The sequence below is a fragment of the Mauremys mutica genome, chromosome 6, assembly GCF_020497125.1.
Source record: "Mauremys mutica isolate MM-2020 ecotype Southern chromosome 6, ASM2049712v1, whole genome shotgun sequence".
Lineage (NCBI taxonomy): Eukaryota > Metazoa > Chordata > Testudines > Geoemydidae > Mauremys > Mauremys mutica.
This window is the reverse complement of record NC_059077.1, coordinates 47,332,839-47,350,797: the sequence shown is the minus strand read 5'-3', so window position 1 is coordinate 47,350,797 and position 17,959 is coordinate 47,332,839. Positions and strand designations below refer to the sequence as shown.

The window sequence follows — 17,959 nt, the reverse complement described above, 5'->3', positions numbered from 1 at the left end:
GGAGAAATCAATATGGCGATTCTCATGGCCACTGAACTGAGAACATCTCTCCCTACAGGGAACCCAGATAGGAATATCTTTAAGACAAGGAGTCAGTGAACTAGAGAGATCATTGTGAAACTAAACATGTAGAATGCAATAATGTACTATGATTCTACTACCAAAAGTAGCATGTCTCCTCCTCCCCCGTGTGGAAAAATGCTCAAATAACCTACTTTAGTAAGGTGACTGATTCAAACTATTGGTTAATTCTTGCAGAAACTAGTTATTGATATATCTTGGAGTTGGCAACTATGAGGTACAGGACATATTCAGCACAACTGACATGACTTCAGCTGAGAAACTCCCTACTATCACTGACATGCAGATAAAGCCTGCATATTACACTGAGAATATAGTCCTAAACTACTGATTTCCTGCATCAGGACTTTACTTGTTATTTATAGTAATACTGAAATATTTCAGTGTTTTAGAAGACAGTGAATAATGAAGCAATTTATCAGATGCTGAAAATGCGTTAGGGCTGGCCTTTCTGCTCAAAACTGTAGGAAGTACGGTGCACATTGATTCTTTCCAGCACTGCAGAACCAGCTGAGCTGGTGCCCTTTTTTAAAAATAAGAATAGTCCTTTAAAAATTTGTTTGGTGCCACCAAATGGTGAACTTATGTATTACCACATTCATATACAGTTTTTCAAGGAAATTACAGTAGTCCTGAAGCTGACAACAGAATGGAAAAGAAGGCAGCAAATTCTCTTCAGTTTAAAAAAAAAAAAAAAAAAAAAAAGTCAGATGCCAGAAAGAACTTGCATGCTCCAAAACCAGTTCACAAAATCAGAGCAGCGGCAGAGGGAACAGATCAATTGAGCTGTCTATTCCTCTCTGCCCCCCAAACCATTCAAGATGGTTCCCTAGAGAAAATTTCTAATTTTTTAATTCTACTTTAAAATGTCCAGTTGTTGATGGGGCTTCTGTCACTGCTTCCCTTGGGAGATTATTTCACATTTCAGGATGGCCTTGTGGTTAAGGCACTAGACTTGGACTCACAGGTGTGGATTCAATTCCCAGCTCTGCTAGAGACTTACTTCCTGCGTGCAAACTTTGTTTCCCATCTGTAAAATGGGAACAACAACTTCCTTGGTCTTGTCTATTTAGACAGCGAGCTCATCAAGGCGGGGACTGTCTCTTATGAAGTGTATGTGCAGTATACAAGACAATGGGATCTCTGAGGCCTCTAGGTGCTTTTGTAGTATCGCATTTTGTAGAAGATTTTTACTGAATTTCGCCTGAAATTTCCCTTTTTAAAATGTCATCTTGTTCCTCCTAAACAACTGGGAACTACCCTAAATATTTTTTTCTTTCTCTCTGGCAATGACAGTCTTCACATATTTGGAAGATTTCTATTATACCTCCCATCTCTACCCATAATTGATGCTCATATCTTTCACTCATCTTAACTTTCCTCATAATAGTTAACCTATAGGCTTGGTGTATGTTTATCTCCCTTTCATAACATGAATCCTGTCTTATGTTGAAAACTACAGTGAAATTCTTCCATTTAACTTTTAAGATGTCTTTTAGTTCCCTAGAACCAGAGCGAGGGATGGATCTGGATGCTTATCTGTTTTAATCAGGAAAAGGAACAGAGTCAGGCTTCTTCTCATCCACTTCAGATTCTAAAAGGTCTTGGAGCAAAATAGAAATGGAATTAACAGGATGAAAAATGCCTCAACTCCTAAGAAACATCTCTAATTGCCAGAAAGAAGCTGCCTCTCTGGAACAAATCCAAAGCCACTCCACTTTCTAAATGCAAGTCATATGGAGATGCAAAGCTCCTTGGCAATGCCAGGTTTTTTTCTTCCAAGGCACATTTTTCAAGCTACAGTGCATAATGATCAAATAGATTCCAGGCAGACTTAGCTTGGAAACTAACATGTTAAGAAAAACGTCACCTAAATGTCTCCTTTGTTTGTCATGTCAAGCTGCATACTCTGGGAGAAATCCTCAGCATTTGAAATGGCCCAGAGGCAGTGATCATGTGTCAATGTCAAGACAATTGCCCTGCAAAACTTTGTGGTTTGGAAATTTCCTTTTAAACATGAGGTGAAGGAAGCGTCAGTTTTCTCTCTTTTCAGCTATATCCATGTTTGTCTGTCTGCACGAGTGTGTGTATACTCGGTTTAAAATCCAGTACAGTACGTAGTCATACCATTCATGCAAGAAATACACAAGTCATCTTAACATAATGACTCATTAACTTCTGGTAGGAGCAAAGGGAACTTTTTTTTTAAAACTTTTAAAGTAAAATAAAAACATTACATAGGATTAAGGCAGAATACCTTTGCTACATAGTATAATAAATCAATTATCAAGATTAGTAATAGGAACAAGCTTTTAAAAACAGATTGATCAAGTTGGGGGGGGTTTGGGGGAGCAGAATATTTGTAAGAGGGGGGAGCAGAATAATTGCCAGGCACAACTGCTCTTTCCTATAGAAAAGCCTCACTGTGCTCCCTGAAAATGGTCATGTGTTTAGGTTATCAGCCATGATGTTTTAATTCTTTATCAGCTTTCTCTAACGGAGTTTAAACCGGTTATCCTTTGCCTATGAGCTATTCTAAGCATTTGTATTCTACTCACTGCCACAGCATCTATACGGTTGGCTTTTTTTTCTTCCCCAAGTAATACTTTGTAATTTCTGTAGCACCTTCCTTCTTAGCATCACAAAGAGCTTTCCAAGCACTGATGAATTTAGTCTCACAATAAGTCTTTCAGGTAGGGGGAAATGATTAATGTCTTTTAGAGATGGGAAAGTAAGGCACAAAAGCATAGTTAAGTCACCCAGCAAGTCTGTGGCAGAACTGGGAATAGAACCCAGAACTCAAAACCCTATGGCCAGCCTTCACCACTTAATCATATTTGCCACTCCCTTCTCTCCCCTTCCCATTCCACTGTCCTTTTATTTTTATCTTGTCCAAAGTGTGGGTGGTTGGTTGGTTTTTGTTTTTAACCCCCACGTGCAGTAATAATCATGTTTGGTAAAAGCACCAGACACATTTGGTCTGGATTTTTGTTGGGAGAAGCACACATTTGCATATACTGTCATTTAGGAGGAGTTTAGATGTGCATGGGTTTGCATGAGAAATTCATATGATCATGAAAAACAATCTCTTAACAGTATAAGCAATGGTATTTACCATTCAACAATCTTGAAAAGGCTAACATTTTGCTCAAAACTATTCTGCTGCATAGAAAACAGCTTCAAAAGGTCTCTTTCCACCAGTGACTGAGGGGCAATCAATCCATATGCTGGCAAGATCTGGTCCATCCATTAGTGACCCATTTAGTATATTTGACAGTCACTTATGTGAATTTCCTTACAAATGACTGACAAGCTGAATTTTTGATACAACAAGCACTTATGTCCAATGTTGTCAATCTTCTAGCCTTATGTCATTTCAAATGCTCCTCTTTCTTTTGATAGATATAATGCAGCTCTCTGAACAAAACAGAAAAGAACAATCTTATGTTTACAGAGAAAAACAGGATTGTCAAGCAGTTGCAAAAAATCATAAGAGTTGCTACTCATTTCATAACAATATATTAATAGAGACTCATTACACAAAGACAAAGGAAATACTGTGTTTTCATAAAAACACAAAAAAGAAGCATTAGGAAAGAAATAGTAACAGCAGCAGTTCTAGAATCTGCAGCAAAGCCCAAAGGACCATCGTGGCTCTGAAATTCTTGACTCTGAAAAGTATATTACAAATTTAGCCATCCATCCACTGGCAATGAACTTCATGGAAGTTGAGCAAGACAGGTCCTCCAACCTGTAAAACCAAGAGAGAGAACACACAAGGTGCCCCCTTCAGGATTTGATTCTTTCTCAATCAATGGAAAACTCCCCTGGCTGTTACTGCAGTTCCTCCAGAATCTTCTAATGGCCACATCTCTTCAGAACAATACGAAACAATACAGTGATCAGTCTTATGATGTATTGACAAAAGTTCGGTTCTCAGCATGCCTCAGGCTCTCCTCAACAAAATTTTGGTTAAGGGACCGTGGGTGTTTTTCATATCCCAGAATAACAGTTCCTCAGTCTCAGGCCTTGTCTAGACCAAGATTTAAAGGTGCTAACTAACATGCCTTAAAAAGTCTAGAACAGACAAGACATATTGCCTTTAATGCAGATGAAATGACTGAATTAAAGCCATGTCTCCCAGCTGTTTGCTGTGCAGTTTATATTGCCCTTTGGGAGCCTATAGGAGAAAAGCACTGTGGAAATGTAAATACTACTAATAAACTCAGAAGATAGCATTTAGCCTAATTTCCTGTAGAATGTAAGCCAACTATTTTAGCAGTGTTTTAATTTTTTTTTTAATTTAAACACAAACTAATCAACAAATATCTTTTGGATTTTACTTTTTCAGATTCTCTTCAGGACAGAAAGATGTGTTAGAGAGAGATTAGTTTCACTCCTTGTTGCTCAGGGATAAACCCCTGATGAAAGACAGAGACCCAACTTTAAAATACTGTCCCTATTGTCCCTGCCCTTAGGATAAACAGAATATCTGATTATCCATCTCCTTCTCTCTAAATCCTAACAGAAAAGAAGGGGGGATAGGAGGAGAGAAGAAATCAGAATTTCTTGTCACAGGCATGAAGAACCTAAACTACTTTCGATATAAAGCTGAAACTCCTTTGAGGTGCAGCAGTTAAGAAACTAAATGGAAAAAGCCTTTTCTTAACATAAAAAAAATCTTACTGACAGTTAAGGACACAGCTCCTAGGAATTCTGCTTCTTAAAAATACTTCTGGGCTTTTACAGTTGAAAATGACCAGATTTGAATACAAATGCCATAATCTAGTGTTAGGATGCAGAGTACGATAGGCTCAGGAAAACATGGAGTATGATGGGGTGAGCTGTTGCTATAGCGACTCTATGAGAAGATATTCTCTAGTGTCTTTCTTAGTCCCAATACAACCATAATAAAGTCTAATTTACAACCAACACTTCCATTAATTATACCTTCTCCTGGTATACTGGCATGGAAATACAGGTTATAAAATGATGAACTGAGCAACACTTTAGATTTCTTGCTTTTGGGAGGTTTTTGAATCTCAGCAATTTCAAAGTGTCAGGCTAAAACTTATTTGTATTAAGGTTTGACAAAAGGGCAGTTGTATGGAGCCATTGCTTATCTGCGTATCTCTGAAAAATTAATTAGAAACAAAGGCTATAAAACTATAGCAAATGTAAGTAAAATACTTTTTCCTTCTTCCCTTTTAGTCATTCAGCCTCTCTGGATGCTTGTTGCCATCCTGACTGATTCTCCATCTGTCTGAAACTTGGCACACAAGTTATCAGCCAGATACAATTTTCAAAAACAAGTAAACATGTTGTTGAAAACGTACTTAAATTTCTATTGCAGTCATCACCTTCCCATCTGGGCTCATTATACAATTAAAGAGAGAGAGAGAGTCTTCCAAAAACTGGCAACAAGCCAACTAAATCCACTCCTTGCCCCCGCTAATCGCTTATTGCAAGTTATTGTTAATTTACAGTGTCAAAAAGGTATGTTTCAAACTCTATATTACTCAAGCACTAGCTATCAAAGGATCTCATTTTTAGAGGATGACAGCTTTATTTTTCAGCTCCTCGCTTGTCATTTGCTCAGACTGCCAATATTTCAGCCTATGGCCAACCCTCCATACTTAGCTGCTTTGAAAAGTTTTGCTCATTTTAATCTTAAAAAACGAGTTTTACAAGTGATGACCTACTTTCTACTTTGTGGTAACAAAAGCTGTGCTGCCCAGCAGGAGGAAAGGAAGATCTAAGGGCTATGTCTACATGGTCCCACAGTTTAGACTATGGGGTGTGAACTGTAGCACACACTACCATGCTGTGCTCTAACTCTCCTTTGTGGACACTGCTGGGGTGAACTACAAGGTACCTAGTTTGCTTTAACTTAGGAATGGTCTATACCTAAAAAATTCAAGATGACAGGACCATTAAATAATTTGCTTAAGGCCAAAGAAAGAATTTGTGTCAGAGTTAGGATTAAAACGCAGAGGTTCCAGGATTCCAGTCCTGTGATCATACCACTACCACATGCCTTTCTATTTCACATTATAAAGTAACATACTATGGGTGCCATTAAAAAGTAAATATTGCCAACAAATACTGCATTGCCACCATGACCTTCTATTCCAAGAACAGAAAAAACTGCAATAAATTACTGTGGGAAGCGCTTGTAAATACTGACTTTTGATGGTGGCTAATGTAAGACTAAATTTAGTCTGAGAGGGAGAAATGACCAATTTTGTCAAAGATATAGCTCACCTAGAAAGCCTTCACTTGTAATAGACGTGTTGCAATTTGAATAGAATAATTCTATTATTCTATTCAAATTACCAGTACTTCACATAATTTCTTTTTGGCACAGACTGGATGCTAGTTTAAAACTGTGCCACTTGCAGGGCCGGCTCCAGGCACCAGCTTATCAAGCAGGTGCTTGGGGCGGCAACTCGGGAGTGGGGTGGCACTTTCAGGGATTCGGCGGCAAATCGGCGGAGGGTCCCTCACTCCCTCTCGGAGCGAAGGACCTCCCGCTGAATTGCCGCAGATCGCAATCGCGGCTTTTTTTTTTTTTTTTTTTTGGCTGCTTGGGGTGGCAAAACCCCTGGAGCCGGCCCTGGCCACTTGCCACAACTGCTTACACACTTGAATATCACAGGGGCCAAAGTTGAAGCCGTGCAGATTATGCAGCAACCTTTTCTTCTGGCTTCTGTACCAGAAACTTGAATTAGCGTGTTCTGAGACCAAGCCATTTATTCTGCAATGTCATTCACTTTCACACCAGACGCCCCAGAGGCGCGCGCGCACACACACACACACACACACAAATAAAAGGCAGTGCTGTAACAACATAACTACTGAACAAATTTTGTAAGATGATTTAACCTTTCAGAGGTGAACTTCACAGTTGCTGCCAAAAAATTTTAAGAAACACTGGCATGAACCAATTTCCAAATTTAAAAATTCACTGCTATGTTTATTCACTTCAAAATGTTTTAATCCAAAGTGGGTGATACCCTTTCCCTGTCCCTGCTCCCCATCTCATAACAAGAGTCCATGTGGCACATGAACGTGGTTTTTACTTTACTATTCTGTACTCACAATTCTTCACTATGACAATCTGATTCCACTATGCATTGCTACCCAAACTCAACATGAACAGAGTGGTGTCAGGGCTAGAATGAATGAGATGAACTGCTAAGGAATACAAATGAGATTTTCATATTAAACACACATGTAACACTGACCAATTGATTCAGGCTCATTTGATGTTTTGGCCACAAATTTGCAGCTATTTCCAAAATGTTAGTGCAGTGTTAGTAGATGCCTTAGGCGTCACACCTAGGGGAACACAGAGAAAAATTCACTCATAGGAGACAAAATCTGACCACTCTCTCTGAAGGCTGGTACTGGGCTGTTTACCTTGAATCAGTGCTGTATCTCAACATTACAGTCATGTCTAAGGTTTATCATGTATAGTAAGTGAAGTAGAAAAGCCTTATTATACTATTAACTGAACAATATTACATTTCACAATATTGTCAAGGCCATATTGTATTATAGCTCCGGGTAATGGGTTCACCTTCCTTCTCTTCCTTCTTTGATACTGTTAACGTTACCACCTCCCCTCACATCGTTCAGGTCTATAATCTGGCAATCATCTTTGACTCGTCCCTCTTGTTCGCCTCCCGCATCCAGGCTGTACTCAGTCTTGCTGGTTCTCCACATTTTGAAGATCCAGCCTTTCTGTCTGGCTTACAAAAAAATCTCATCCATGCTCCAATCAGATCCCCACTTACTTACTGTGCAACCCCCTCTTTTCCAGCCTCCCTAGCTTCCACACTGCCTGTCTCTCTCCAGTCCATCCAGAATGCAGCTGCTAAAATTATCTTCCTAAAACATTCCTCTGACCTCACTAACCCCCATGAATCTCTCCACTAGCCCTCCCCTTTTCCTTGGTATCAATTGTAACTTCTTGTCCTTGCCTTCAAGGCCATATATAATTTTGCCACTCCCCTACTTATCCAGCCTTCTCTCTTACCATCTTGCTCCCACTCCCACCACTCTGCCCATGGAGAGCACTTCTTTAATCCAACTCTCCTGCTAACATCTTTATGCTTTTTTCCATGCCAGCCTCTAGTACAGAGCACCCTTTGTGAGCTGGTCTGACAGGCAATTAGCATTTCCTCATTTAAATCCTTCTGAAAACTCCCATTTTTTGTGATTCTGCCAATAAGTGAGTCAATAACATTCATCACAGTCTTTATTTTAAAATTAGATCAATCTCAGCAACTGCACGATTTGACTGTAGTAACTCGTCTTTCCACCCCTATCTCCTTCCTGCTGTTTGTCACACCACTTTTTGTGACAGGTCTGATGTCCAGCTGTCAGCTCTGAGGGACTCGGACCATCTGTTTCTTATACAGCACCTACCACCCTATTGGGTGCTATGAAGTAATGCAGTCTAGTTAAGGATTTGATCATAGAACTGGATAGCAATCTATTTGTATCTCCTTTACAAACCACTCATCTATTTAACTCTTTTATTCAGTGACCAAACAAAACCCAAACCTTGAGTTCATCAAACCCAAAACCAGACAAATAAACAATCCAACCCCGCATCCAAACTAAGTTATCCAACCTGAAGATTTCCCAGTACAGCCTGTCTTCTGTGTGCCTAGCCTTTTCTTAAGTTTTTTGGGACAGGGGCTGTCTTTATTACTGTACTGTGCCGTGCCAAACTTATTGTGAATACTAAACAATTAATAATGATAGAGCTGGTCCAAGCATTTTGCCAAAAAAAAACAGTGTGTGTGTGGAGGGGAAATAAAGGTAAATGCCCTAAAGTCAATAGTAAGTCACAGTTAAAACAACTTACAGATATGTATCGTCAGGGCCGGTGCAACCATTTAGGCAACCCAGGCGGTCGCGTAGGGCACTAGGATTTGGGGGGCGGCATTTTCTTCAGCAGTGACCGCGGCGGCCGCATCTTCGGCCGCCCCGGTCTCCACCGGCATTTAGGCGGAGGGAGCTGGGGCAGGGGAGCGCGGGGAGGGCCGCCTGCAGCAAGTAAGGGGGGAGGGTGGCACACAGGGGAACTCCCCGCCCCAGCTCACCCCTGCCCTGCCTCCTCCCCAAGCACGCCGTGGCTGCTTTACTTCTCCCACCTCCCAGGCTTGCGGCGCCTAAGCAGATTGGCGCTGCAAGCCTGGGAGGCAGGAGAAGTGAAGCAGCAACGGCGTGCTCGGGGTGGAGGCAGAGCTGAGGTGGGAGGGGGTGGCGGAGGGTGAGGAGTTGCCGCAAGGGGGGTGCCTCAGGGCGGAGCTGCCACGGGGGGGGGGGCCTCAGGGTTGGGGCTCGGGGACGGGCACAAGGTAGAAATTTCGCCTAGGGCACAAAACATCTTTGCACCGGCCCTGGTATTGTTACTAATTTACTAATGGTGGAGTGGGGAAACACTACATTCTTGGATTTACAGCAACTGCTTAATATACTGGTACTTCCTTATCAAATATTGAATTTAATTTAACAAGCATACTTACACAAGGAATATGGCTAGTTTTGCATTTTACACAGTTCTTTAAAAAAAAGTCAAGGCTTTTATTTAAAAAGAGACAGTAAGAACCTAACTTGAAGTTCTGTATATGTTACTGGATAAATGTTCAGAGTTGTCGGTTTTTGCAAGCTGCATAATTCCCATGAACATTCAATTAGACTGTGTGACTCAAAGCTCAGACAAATGACTTGAAAATGCAGGGGGATATTTTATTGTCCTTTCCTTTCTCATCTGAAAAGGAACACTGTCAAGTTTGGTAGTCAGAAAATATGACCCACCTGTTGGGTTTGTGATTGCTGATGAGCATCAGAACATGGTGCAAGTGTGTGTATGCAATGTTATTCCTCCCCACTGTGCTGGCTTCCTCAGCTCTTGTATTCAGACAGTGAACTGACATTTACAAGCATCCAGCTCTCTGAAGCATTCATAGTGCATAAGGCTTATAAATGTCATGTTACCCATTGCATACAAAAACAGAGCAGACAGGCAGAATGGGCGAAAGTACTACATGTGTGCATATCACATTCATGTGTCTGTGATCACAGCTAAAATATTATGCACTGGTGAGTCAAAACAGTTACTAGCACTGATTTATTTTCCAGGCAGGCTTTTTAAAAACCTCCTAAGAACCACAGCTTTCCAAACAGCTTAATAAAATCCTAAAATTAAGTTAGTAGCTACAGTCTTTGGCCTGGATAAAGGAAGCCATCTGGGTATGTGTGACCATTGCAAAATAGGAGCTTTGGTGGAGCATGAAGAGGTGTGGTCTTCCTTTTTAAAGCAATAACGCTGTATTCCAGTGGATACTCAGGTGAACACTTTAAGATGTTCATGGCAGGCACCGTGTCTTTCTAAGTGTTTGTATGACCTTTAAATACTGTGAAGATCTAGATAGAGAGCTCAATGGGGCCCTAGCCCTGACTGGGGCCTATGGACATTATTATTTATTTCTACTATAGTAACTTGAAAAGTGCAACAAAAATCAATCAATCAATCAGAATAGCTACTAGCAGAGTTAGAGGGATAATTATCATAACAGAACCATGATCATATTATTTCATCTTTTTAAAGAATCTTCATGATGGCAAAAGATAAAACCTTCAGCCTCAGGAAAGGAAGACCCCAAATATCTTTTAAATTCATTAAAATCCTTTTAGTTTTGGCTAGTTGCAGGACACAAGAACCCCAGTTGCAGCACCTTGCCCAAATCTCTCTTCTTCTGACACACGTTTTTGTCCATTTTACATCAAGGTCAATCAACACAATGAGTGGTAATAGATCATAATATTTTGTATAGTAGTCCCCTTGCCCAATTCATAACTTGGTTGCATATCAGGAACAGTTCAGAAATATAACAAGTGCAGCACTTCCACCATGATGCTCACTTTCTTTTTATATGGCTCTACCTCCTTTCCTCACCACCTTCCACACCTGGACTGCCGCTTCACTTACCCAGCCAGGTGGCAGACTGCTCCTCCACTATACATGGTCAGTATTGAGTTCCTTCCCAAACTGGCTGGCATACCTAGAGCCACTGAATACATGTCAACCAGCCATCCCTCAGGATTCCCTCTTCCTGCCTGCCTGTGTCTCCACTAAAATACACCCAAATCAACACAGAATAGGCCTGACACTGTTAAGTCCCATGATTTTTATATAGCCCTGCCTTCCTTCTACCTTTCCCCAGCCTGGCTGCTTTTACAGCATGTACCCTTCCTACATCTTTACTAACCTCATTCAAAGTGACCCAGAAAACGCAACCTGTGATAGCCTTGATGGGATTAGACTTCACCTGTCCAAGCAGCAAGTCCTAAAATCATTCCCTAAGCTGCATTTCCAGCACAGCTGTACAGCAAAATTACAATTAGAATGGAGTAAGATGACATTTTTCCCTTGGTAAAAAGTTAATGAGAACTGCAGTAAAGACAAAAGGAAGATCAGAATGAAATAAGTGACAGCTTAAAGACAATGATCAGAAGGTTGACTTTAGAGATTAAAGCAGGCTTTAGAAACTACAATGCTTGGAAAAGTGTATTATTCAAAGGTGTGTACCTGCTTGCAAAACCAAATGCCAAAATCTGAACACTTTTAGTTTGAGGAGATCTAGACTTACAAAAACAAAATCCAAAACTCCATTCATGTTTTTTTTTCCAGAAAGAGAATGACAAAGGACATACCTTTTGCATCTGAGTTTACAGCTGAGAAAACAGAAGATTCCACCAACTGCTCTCTAAAGTGCTTTGAATAAACGCTTCTAATCCAAATGACAATGACCATAGAAAGTGTTTAAAGGCCCCCTAAAAACACTCTGGACCAAATCCTAAACAGCTGTAACCAGACACAGAATAGCTCCACTGACTTCAGTGGTGCTGAGGATCTCGCGCACTAAGCATATATGTGAGGTACTTCACCAGACATGGTCAATTATAACAGTGCGGGAAGCAAGGGCCACAAAATCTAACAGGCACATATTGAGGGGGTCCACATCCCATCCACAGACAGTTAGAGGGTGAAGATGGAAACATACAGCAGAAAAAAGGTAGTGGGGGCCTTCCTCCAGAGAGGATCAAGCTTGTGTATTGCAGAATCTCTGGGGTTCAAATATTTTAGATCTGGCATAGCACAATTGAGAGAAATTGATAGCTGGGTGGGTTGGACTGCGGACACTTAGCATTTGAAGAGTACAAGGTTTCAGGAGGTGAGTGGACTCTGGTGCTGTCACTAGGAGGGTGTACACAGCTGAGAGGTGGGACTGGAGCTGCTGTTTCTGAGGAAGAAGAGAGCAGGGATGGGATGTTTGTCAGAGGAAAGCTGTAGGATTTACTATTTTGGGATGAAGAGATGGGATTGGTGGAAAGGAGGGAAAATAGGTGATTGAGCTTCTGACAATAGCTGCAGGTAATGGTTGGAGTGCTTGCTTCAGAGAGCAAAGGAAATGCAGCTGGCCTCACTCCAGCACAGATACTATGGGCATACAGCTACAAAGTGACCACTATTCAAAAGCATTAATAAATACCAGGCAGTCTTAACTGGCCAGTTTTACTACACTGCTTTAAGGGTTTCATAGAATCCAAGGCCAGAAGGGACCACTGTGATCTGTCTGATCTTCTGTATAACACAGGCCAGATGCCACCTCAGCAAATTTTTAAACTGTACCTTGGGTTTATCAGTGCCATTATACAGTATATTGAAACATTATTTTGTTCTATTTGCACCATAAGCCTTTTTTTTCTGTAGGAAGTGAAGTGATTCCCCCAAACTAGGATGCTGGGGTGAAGGCTGTTTGTGTACTGTGTTTGGCCTTTAACTAAAAAAATCAGACCCCTGAAGGGGCACTATTCACTGCATCAAAGCCTCACTGAAAGCTCACTGTGGCAGGGATGTACCTGCAGTTCCACACCAGGCCACCAGAAGGCATGCAGGAAGACTCCCCACTCTTGGGGATGCTCAAGGTGAGTGCCTGCCATAACACTGAAATGTTTAAACTTTTTTATTATTGGACATGGAAAGAAATCTATTGGCCTGCAAGACATGTTTAGCTGATTTTTAAATATCTTACCTACTTTGACCAACCACTTTCCATCCTTCAAAAATTAAAACATTGCTTCTGCGTCTACTCTTCCCCAGTCGTCTGAAAACACATGGGCCAAATCACCTCCCTGCCACTTTTCCAAGAACTGTAATTTCTAAAGCCTGCTTTAATCTCTAAAGTCAACCTGCTGATCATCCTCTTTAAACTGTCACTGATTACAATGCAATTTTTATCTCTTTGTCAAAATCAATAGAAATCATAGAATCATGTGACTGGAAGGAACCTCGAGAGGTCATCTAGTCCAGTCCCCTGCATTCAAGTCAGGACTAAGTATTATCTAGACCATTCCTGATAGGTGTTTATCTTACCTGTTCTTAAAAATCTCCAATGATGGAGATTCTACAACCTCCCTAGGCAATTTATTCCTGTGCTTAACCTTTGAAAAATATATCCTACTTCTTTCTCTGCTTTATACCATAAGCTGTTCTGTAATATTTAAGATGCTATAGCATTTTTGGGACACACATATGTAAGGCATAGGTGCACTGTATTGTATGTGTTTGTTCCTTTTTGTTATGCTGCTATACCTGTGAACCAGAGTTACAATAAAATCCAGAACAAATCAAAACCTTTGTTATAGGTACAAAACCTTCCATGTTAAGAAGTGAGTGCTAGAGGGTCTCTTTGTTTGTACCTATCTTCGTAAGTAAGTTAGGATAACTTTTTCCTTTGAATGGATTCCCCTAGCTTTCAGCTGTACCACCAGTTTTTGATAATCTGACTAGATCACAGTACAATAATGATAATAGAAATCATAGAATCATAGAACTGGAAGGGACCTCGAGAGGTCATCTAGTCCAGTCCCCTGCACTCAAGTCAGGACTAAGTATTATCTAGACCAGGGGGTCTCAAACATGCGGCCCGCGGGCCGCATGTGGCCCTCGGAGCTCTTCCCTGCGGCCCGCGGAGCTCCCCCAGTTACTTCCTGTCGCCGCCAAACTCCCCTCACCCCCGCCCCCCTCCCCGAGTTATTTTCTGTGCCTAAGCTCCCCGCGCGCTGCTCCCCAATGTTTGGGGCCGGGTCTCTCCCCTGGCCCCACCTGCCGCCCCCACGCGCCTCCCCCCAGTGTCTACCAGCCCCCACTTGCTGCCCCCTCACCGCCCGGTAGCCTGCCCGGGAGCTCACGCTGACTCCACTCCTCCTCCGCTATGCCGGCTTCCGGCATCACCTGCTGCCGCAGGGTCCTAGCGCCCCCCTGCACTAGGGCCAGGGCAGGCTGCCCTTCCCCTAGTCCTGAAACTCTCCAATGCCCCGAGCCTCTCCAATACCTCAAACCCCTCACCCTCAGCCCCACAGCCCTCACCCCTGCACTCCCTCCTATCCCCAAACTCCGTCCCAAAGCCTGCACCCCCACCCCCTGCCGCAGCCTGGAGCCTGCATCGAGCACAGAGCCTGCATCCAGACCCCCTCCCCCACCCAAACTCCCTCCCAGAGCCTTAGGCAGTAAATCTAAGTGCGTGTTTTGTCCTTTGAGTGAGGTGCATTACTGAGTGTATATATTTATTAAAACTGCTTGGAAATGACTTCATCAAAAAAAAGAACACTCATGGAAGAAAAGAGAGTTTTCCAAGACAAATGGGAGAATTTATATTTTTTCACAGAGGTAAAAGATAAAATTCAATGCCTTATTTGTCAGCAAACGATTGCTGTTCCCAAGGAGTATAACGTGCGTCGGCACTATGACACGATGCACCGTGAAAAATATGATGCATTCACCGGAAAAATCCGAGAGGAAAAAGTTCAGCAACTTAAAGCAGCATTTGCCAAGCAAAGAAATTTATTTTCAGGGATTAACAAGTCTAGCGAAGATTCAGTAAGAGCAAGTTTTGTGATAAGCGAAATGATAGCTAAATCATCGCAACCTTTTACAGAAGGCTTATTCATAAAAGAATGTCTTATGAAGGCCAGTGAAATTTTATGTCCTGATAGGAAGAAAGTTTTTGAAGGCATAAGCTTGTCTGCAAATACAGTTGCCTGCAGGATAACGGATTTAGCTGATAATGTGCAAAAACAATTGATTCAAATGGCAAAAGACTTTGAAGTATTTTCAATTGCTCTTGATGAGAGTACAGATGTATCAGATACCGCACAGTGTGCAGTGTTCATTAGAAGTGTGGACTGCAATTTGAATATAACTGAAGAATTGCTAGACTTAATGTCACTGAAGGGTATCACAACGGGACGTGACATATTTTAAGGATTGGAAGAGTGCATTGAAAAAGCTGTTGGTGGCGCTTAGCACTTTCCAGGAGGGAGGGGGGAGGAGCGGGGAGCCGCGCGCTTAGGGGAGGAGGTGGAGAAGAGACAGGGCAGGGGCGGGGCCTCATGGAAGGGGTGGATTGGGGGTGGGGCCAGGGGCAGCAAGGGGGCATGTCAGTGATGCGGCCCTCGGGCCAATGCACTAGTCCTCATGTGGCCCTCGGGGTCATTTGAGTTTGAGACCCCTGATCTAGACCATTCCTGATAGGTGTTTGTCTTACCTGTTCTTAAAAATCTCCAATGATGGAGATTCCACAACCTCCCTAGGAAATTTATTCCAGTGCTTAACCACCCTGAGAGTTAGGAAGTTTTTCCTAATGTCCAACCTAAACCTCCCTTGCTGCAATTTAAGCCCATTGCTTCTTATCCTATCCTCAGCGGTTAAGAAAAACAATTTTTCTTCCTCCTCCTCCTTGTAACAACCTTTTACATACTTAAAAACTGTTATGTCCCCTCTCAGTCTTCTCTTTTCCACACTAAACAAACCACATTTTTTAAATCTTCCCTCATAGGTCATGTTTTCTAGACCTTTAATCATTTTTGTCGTCGTTCTCTGGATCCTCTTCAATTTGTCCACATCCTTCCTGAAATATGGTACAATACTCCAGTTAAGGCCTAATCAGCGCGGAGTAGAGCGGAAGAATTACTTCTCGTATTCTGCTTACACACTCCTGCTAATACATCCCAGAAGGATGTTTACTTTTTTTTGCAACAGCGTTACTCTGTTGACTCATATTTAGCTTGTGGTCCATTATGACCCCCAGATCCCTTTCCACAGTACTCCTTTCTAGACAGTCATTTCTCATTTTGTATCTGTGCAATCGATTGGAGCACTTTGTGTTTGTCCTTATTGCATTTCATCCTATTTAATGCAGACCATTTCTCCAGTTTGTCCAGATCATTTTGAATTTTAATCCTATCCTCCAAAGCACTTGCAACCCCTCCCAGCTTGGTATCATCCACAAACTTTAAGTGTACTCTCTATGCCATTATCTAAATCATTGATGAAGATATTGAACAGAACTAGACCCAGAACTGATCCCTGCAGGACCCCACTTGTTATGCCCTTCCAGCATGACTGAATCACTGATAACTACTCTCTGGGAATGGTTTACCAACCAGTTTTGCACCCATCTTATAGTAGCTCCATCGAGGTTGCATTTCATTAGTTTGCTTATGAGAAGGTTATGCACGACAGTATCAAAAGCCTTACTAAAGTCAAGATATACCACGTCTACCACCTCTCCCCTATCCACAAGGCCTGTCAAAGAAAGCTATCAGGTTGGTTTGACATGATTTGTTCGTGACAAATCCATGCTGAGTTACTTATCACCTTATTGTCTTCTAGATGTTTGCAAATTAATTATTTGCTCCATTATCTTTCCGGGTACAGAAGTTAAGCTGACTGGTCTGTAATTCCCCAGGTTGTTCTTATTTCCCTCTTTATAGATTGGCACTATATTTGCCCTTTTCCAGTCTTCTGGAATCTCTCCCGTCTTCCATGACTTTTCAAAGATAATAGCTACTGGCTCAAATATCTCCTCAGTCAGCTCCTTAAGTATTAATACAATACAGTTAGGCTATTGCTCATTCAGTGTATCATCTTTGTTCTATGTCTATGTTTTGTTTGCCACAAAAAGGAAATGAAAAAAAAATCACACTTGATACTGTAAAGGAATGATGAAAATTGGCAGGTAGTAAGCACTAGCCCATGAATGTTTTTTAAGTAAGTGATTATATAGTTTGCACCAATCTTGCAAATAAGATGATCGAACTCCCTAGGCTAACCTAAGAGCAACTCAGTGCAATTCTGGAGTGGGGGTGGCTCCATCTGTGTTTTGTGCTCACCTGGGGCTGCTCTTCCTTATACTGGCTGCCTGTAGTCCTCCGAAGGTGTTATGGCAGCAGATGGTCATTTCAATGGTAGCCGGATAGGGCTTAAGTCTCAAATATATTTTGCCAGTTGTTAGATGTCTGAACTGGCTTCTGGACACATCTCTGCCTCTTAACAAGATTTTTCTGAATCTCATATTATTCTCATTTATATTCATCTGAACTACCTACTCTCTACGTTTTTTGGCTGCAACTTTATTTTGTCTATGGCTGATCTCTTAAATTTTCTAAAATATAATTCACAACCTGTCTCCAGTAGGGCTTTTTTGCTGTTGTGGGTCCAGGCTCTAAAGTAACCTTCAGACTGCTATTGAATGCACTTCAGTTTAACTTTGGGAAGAATAAGAGCCAAATCCTGAGATGTGCTGCAGCAACTCATAGGCTCCAAAGCTAAAAGGTACCATTGTGATCATCTAGTTTACCTTCCTGTGTAATACAGGATACAAAACTTCCCCAAAATAAGTCCTAGAGCAGATCTGTTAGAAAAGCATCCCATCTTCATTTTAAAACTGTTAGTGATAGAAAATCCACCACAACCCTTGGCAAATTATTTTGTAATGGGGTATCCACCCCACGC

General features: G+C 41.7%; 1 protein-coding gene across 6 annotated transcripts in view; it reads right to left on the bottom strand.

Moving 5' to 3' along the window:
* MRPS27 (mitochondrial ribosomal protein S27) overlaps positions 1-17,959 on the bottom strand; it is a 121,389-nt gene that overhangs the window by 77,496 nt on the left and 25,934 nt on the right. The window lies entirely within an intron of this gene.